The sequence below is a fragment of the Ochotona curzoniae genome, unplaced genomic scaffold, assembly GCF_017591425.1.
Source record: "Ochotona curzoniae isolate NIBS_2020 unplaced genomic scaffold, NIBS_Ocur_1.0 patch190, whole genome shotgun sequence".
NCBI classification, from domain to species: Eukaryota; Metazoa; Chordata; class Mammalia; order Lagomorpha; family Ochotonidae; genus Ochotona; species Ochotona curzoniae.
Genome location: NW_024466740.1, coordinates 138,009 through 144,008, shown reverse-complemented (window position 1 = coordinate 144,008; position 6,000 = coordinate 138,009). Strand labels below are relative to the sequence as shown.

General features: G+C 47.8%; 1 protein-coding gene across 1 annotated transcript in view; it reads right to left on the bottom strand.

Moving 5' to 3' along the window:
• Window positions 1–411: 411 nt before the first annotated feature.
• LOC121166651 (D-aminoacyl-tRNA deacylase 1) overlaps window positions 412–6,000 on the bottom strand; it is a 107,449-nt gene continuing 101,860 nt past the window's right edge. The window contains exon 6 of the mRNA XM_040995874.1: window positions 412–895. The gene's annotated coding sequence lies outside the window, so the exon portion shown is untranslated. The remainder of the gene's footprint in view (window positions 896–6,000) is intronic.

The following is a 6,000-nucleotide window of genomic DNA, read 5'->3' as shown; positions in this document are numbered from 1 at the left end:
TAACTACTGTGGATACAGCATTCATGGGGTCAAGCTTTGCTGAGAGACCCCATCCTCAGAATGTGGCTCTTCACAAGTGTGGATGGAGGTGGTGACTGGACCGAAAGCCTTCTGCCACAGAGGCCTCACTCCCACCTCCTGCAGGTGATCACGTGGGATGGAGTCAAAGGAGTGTGGCCATCCTAACACTGCGCTTCCTCCCCTTGCTGTCATGTCACCTCCCAGGACACTGTCACCAACTGCCTGTTCTCTTAAACAGACTCGCTCTGTGCAGCAGAGGCCTGGGTGCGTGGCTCAGGAAGGTGTCTTTGAGCACACACCTGTAGGGGGCCAGCCATGAGGCACTGCTCCCCTCAGCAGCATGAAGCAGGCAGCAGGATGTGTTTGATAATAAAGTGCTGCTTCTGAAAGTTAAGCTTTTATTATTTATTTTTAGAAAAGAGAGAAAAATGACAAGATGCAAAGGCCTCACAGGATATGTTATCACTGATGGTTGTTCTTACACTTGACACAGGCCCTGGTCATGAGCCAGTGTTGGAACAAACAGGGACAGCATGGAGGTGCTGAAGACCCGTCACAGGTACGCAGAACATTCTGCGGGGGACTTGATGACAAGTGACGGCCAGCCTGTTCCAAAAATAAGCAAAGACAGGCAGGACCCAACTAGGCCTCCCTGTGGAGGAGGCACGGATGGGCATGGGCCTGCCATCACGTGCATACCTCTGCCTAGTGAGACACAGTCATAATGGAACATGGTAACAGGTCCTTTGGTGTCTTCAGGTACCAATTTCATATTTCTGTATTCTTGTTCATGTTTCAGGTTCAGATTCTCAACCCAGTTATAGGACTTAGCATCTTGAATTTTTCAGGAACCACTTCTCCCAATGACAGTGCACTAGAAGGAGTAAAGAAAAGATACATCATTAAGAAGTAATTACAAAATATATCTTCCTATCATATTAACACAGGCTTTAAGCATTAACGAAACAGCTCAAGCACTCCTTCAAGCCCATACAAGAATCCTAGAGTGCCAGTTCTCACCTAAAGATTTATTATTTTTTTTTATTAGAAAGACAGATTTACAGAGAGAAGGAGAGACAGAGAGAAAAATCTTCCACTCGCTGGTTCATTCCCCAAATGGCTACAATGGCCGGAGCTGAGCCGATCCAAAGCCAGGAGCCAGGCAGGAGCTTTTTCCAGGTCTCCCCTGTGGGTTTAGGGTCCCAAGGCTTTGGACTGTCCTCTACCATCCCACACACCTTCCTCTGAAATGTGAAAACGTCTACATGTTTGGAGAGTTCAATATCTCCACTCTCATGTGACATTAAACCTGCAGCTGGAGATCCCTCTCCCAACCAACAGCTGTTTCCCATACTGACCTTTGGGGAATGTCATGAATGTCATGAATTAGAGAGAGAGAGAGACAAAAGAAAGAGAACTTCTATTTGCTGGTTCCCTCCCCAAATAGCCTCACCGGTTGGGGTAGGGCTAGGTGGAGCCAGGAGCCTGCAACACAGAGGCAGGAGCCTGAGGACTTGGGCTGTCCTCTTCCGCTTTTCAAAACACATTAGCAAGAAGCTGGATTGGAAGTGGAGCAGCCAGGACATGAACAGACACTCACGTGGGATGCTGGCATGCCTGTTGAAGCCTTAACCTACTGTGTCACAATGCTAGCCCCCCAAAATTTCAGCTTTTTAAATTTAAAATGAGTGTAGGGATCCTGGTTAAATGAGTATTTCCTCTACATTTACTTCAATTAAATATTCTACATGTTAATTGCTTATTATAACAAAGCTATGCCTCAAATATTTTAACAGGAGATGAAAATTATAAAGTTTACAAATAAAAGAACAAATGACCTAGAAAAGCATTATAATATTAAATGACAAAAACAAGTAACACTACATGTAAAGTAGGTCTTATTTTATAAAAGTACAGCTAGTGTGACATGGTGGTCTGGGACACTGCATGTAGTGCTGGCATTCAATATGAGCACCTGTTCATGTCCTGGCTGCTTTACTTCCAGCCCAGCTCCTTGCTGTCGGCTGGGAGGACGGTGGGGGATGGCTCAGTCCTTGGATCTCTGCACCCTTCATGGGAAACTCTGAGGAGGCTCCTGACTTCAGATCAGCTCAGCTCTACCATGTGGCCATTTGGGAGTAAACCCCCAGACGGAAGATCTCTCTGTCTCTCATTTCCTCTGTAGCTCTCCCTTCAAAAGAAAAATAAAATGGATCTTAGAAAAAAAGAAAAAAAAAACTTTGTCAAATTAGAAATATATAGAATTACCTGCTTAGAAGAATTATTACTGAAGTACATGTCCTTGGTGGTTATGTTAGAATGATGAATGCCAGAAGTTCATCCTGGCAATTTCTGGAATTTTCTGTGTGAATTTTATAATGAGGATGGTTTTCAGAAGAAATTGTACGAGAGAAGGCCAGTGTAGGAAACCCAGTTCCCTATAGAGAAACAGCCCTGGAGTTCTGACGCAGGACTTGATCAAAGGATGGATTTCAGAACTAACTGTGCTAGCTCTGGGAACCCCACGAGGCCTAACAAGTGCTCCAATGTCAGGTCATGAGACATGAGCGCCGCCACCGCACGCCAGCAGCAGATCCAACTCCAGCCGCAACCCACCACCCAGCAAGGATACGCCAAGTGGTTAACAGACGCCATTCCCTAGTTTTAAACTCACTTGCTCATGTTCCTTCCTGGGGCCAGCACTGTGGCACAGTCGGTGAAGTCACCAAAGCGAACTTTAAATTTTACTTGCTTTTAGTTAATTGACATTTAAGTATTCACATGTACTTGATGGCAACTGTATTAAATGGCACATACACTCACATAAACTCGGCCTCTCTGGCTCCTTAGGAAACACTGTCAGCCAGCACACTTCTTCCTATTCTGACAAAGATCAAGTGGAAAAGCCAACAGATGGCCACTTCCAAAACGCCACCGTGTATTTCAGCTTGGAGCATGTGTGGACGTCTGAGGATAGAAATGTGGGGGCCAGTCAGCAGCACGTGCTTCTCACACCCCAGCCACAGCCGCCGACACCTGAGGGCACCTGCCGTCCAAAGTGGAAGCCATGTTCTTTCCGCGAGAGCATGTTCTGGTGCCTGCAGCAGCAGCAGCAGCAGCCAGGAAGGGCAAAGAAATGAGAAGCAGCTTTCTAGAAAGCTCCAAGTCCTCCCAGCCAGGTGCAGGCAGAAGGAATGGGAGGGCAAGAACAGAAGCTAATTTTAGCAGAGCCTCACCTCCATGAGAGAAGATAAGAAATCCAGACGCCAGGGAATGTCTCCCAAACCATCAAGGCCCGCGGATATTTTTCACAGAAAAACCCACCCAAGATCATGCAGCTTTTCATCCTCCTTTCTTTCTGCCATTTTGTTTACTTGATCACTTGCTTTGGAAACTCAAAGCTGTTTCCCCCAGGGCCTGGGAGGCTCCCTGGGGCTCCCACTGCTTTTAAAGCAAAGCATAGGCAGACTGCTGTGTCCTTCCCGGCTGCTGTTCTGTGCCACACACAGCCAGTGCCAAGGTCACCTCTGTACCCCCCTCATTCCGCTCTTACCCACACCTGACTATCTGATAATGACTGTGATTCACTGGGATGGCAAATTTTTATCCTGAGGCGCCACTGAGACCCAGCACATCCCTGAGGTGCAGCTGTCCCTGAGCTGCAGCTCCCTTCATGGTCTCAAAACTGAAAACATGGCCAACCCCGCCACTCATAGCTCCCTGGCTGGCTGGGGGTGTGTGGGAGGTGGCCAGCAGGCAGGTTCAGCACCCCTCTGTGCCCCGACTTCCATCCATGCCTAGACACGCGTGCACCCTAATTTGAGTAACTGCAGGCGGATGCCTCTGTTGTGGCTCTCAAGTGCTCAGTTCTGACACCACCAGGTCAACAAAGACAAAGAACACATGACTTCTGTATCTTCTGTGAGCTTGTATGCTCCAAGCACAGGGTGGCATACATGGCTGCTTCTCATGGGTGCCCACATGGTACTCTGGCTCCACTCAGGGTGGAGCATACACCTCTGGCCGCTGCCACCATGGCAAGGTTTGGTTTCTCAGTGCCCCTTCAGCTCGCAGCAGTGCTGGGAACCCAGCCAGGAAACCAGATGGAAGGTCTGCAAGCGCAGTGAAGTTCCACCCAGGCTCCACGGCCAGCAGCCCCGCGGGGCAGGTGATACCTCTGGACCCTCCACACCATCGGCTGTCGAAGGTGTCTTGGTGCCAAACTTGGTCTTGCTACCCTGTCTCTTTGGCTGCAGCAGCCTTGAGGAGAACCTAGACTGGCCCACACAGTGGTCTCCCTCTAGAATTCCCACTGGGAAACAACGCACAGGCCCCTGAAGCTTCCTTGAACGTGGTCCTCGCCCAGGGCTTCTGGCTGGAGCTGGAGTCAAAATCAGGGAGGGAACATGGGTTCTGGCACCTCTCCATCTGTCCTTGCCTGGCCACCCTGGGCATTTTTACTGTCCCTCCACATGACCCTGTCCCTCGCCCCACCCCAGGGCCTCCAAGACAGTGGCCACAATGACCCTGACTTCCGGGATGGGCAAAGAAAACATGCCTACCTGTGCCTGCCTGCTTTTCAGCTGGCCTCCCCCCGAGTCCAACTGACAATATCACCATTTACCCCAGACCCACGCTACCCACTCTGCACTACCCTGTGAAGAAAATCATGATAACAGCTCTAAAAAAATCACAGACTTCAGAGAAGCAAAAAGCAGATGCATCTACAAGTCCACAGGAAATTCTACTCATTCCCCTTTGGAATGTGAGTGGACAGGACAGCAGAGAAATGACCACTTCCGCTTCTAGCCCTTCCCTCTTTGTCTCAGTTTTCCTGCTGTGAGCACCAGCTCCTGGGTGCCCTGCGACACACACAGCACTGGCCCTCCCCTGTCTGTGTGGCCCTCGTGTTTTTCTTGCTTGCAGAAATGGGAAAATCACCCCAGGCTGCCCAGTGGTCACAAGACACTGGTGCCCAGGGTACATGCTGCAGGAGCTATCCCGAGACCAAATCTAAAGCAAATGGGAATCTTCAAGCTGTGGTTCTGTACTAACCAAAGAAAGGATTTCAAATGTTTCCACCATAAAGAAATGATACAAGTTTGAGGAAACCGATTTGGTTACTATGATATGTGTGCCTCAAAATATCACCTGGCTGGGGCCAGCACTATGACATATTGAGTAAAGCCACTGCCTACTGTGCAGAAATCCCACATGGCTGCCAGTTCAAGTCCCAGCTGTTCCACTTCTGATCCTGCTCCCTACTACCACGTCTAGGAAAGCCCAAGTGCTTGGCCCCTGCACGCACATGGGAGACCCAGATGAAGCTCCTGGCTCCTGGTTTTGAATCAGCCCAGCTCTGGCTGTTGTGGCCATTTGGAGAGTGAACCAACAGATGGTTCTGTGTGTATCTCTCTGTGTCTGTGACCCTGCCTTTCATGTAAATAAAAAAAAAAGATAAAAATCCCATCATATATGTGGCACCCCACATGTATGTACATGTTTTATGGAACAGTTAAAAATAAAACAAAATTTAAAACAGAACAAAACATTTAACAATATAAAATAAATACTTCCTAAATATTGATGACAAAGTATTAAAGGACAAAGCAAGACATCAAATTTACAAACTATATTAGTGGGTTAATAATATAATCCAGAAAAGACTCAGTCCGATGACATCAGAATTTAAGAGTTGTTTTGAGAACACACAGCTCAAAGGCACATCTGGATCTGCCTATGTATCTGTGTGAGAACATGTGTACTATTTAAGGTAATGAGCTGGGTTTGAGAGATGAACACATTTTGTTTATGTATATATGAGTCATATATATATACATATACACACACATATATGACTCATTTATTTATTGGTACGGCAGAGTGACAGAGAGAGGAAGAGATACACAGAGAAAGACAGACATTTTCCATCTTCTGGTTCACAACTGCTGTGCAGCTCAGGTCAAAGCCAGGAGCCAG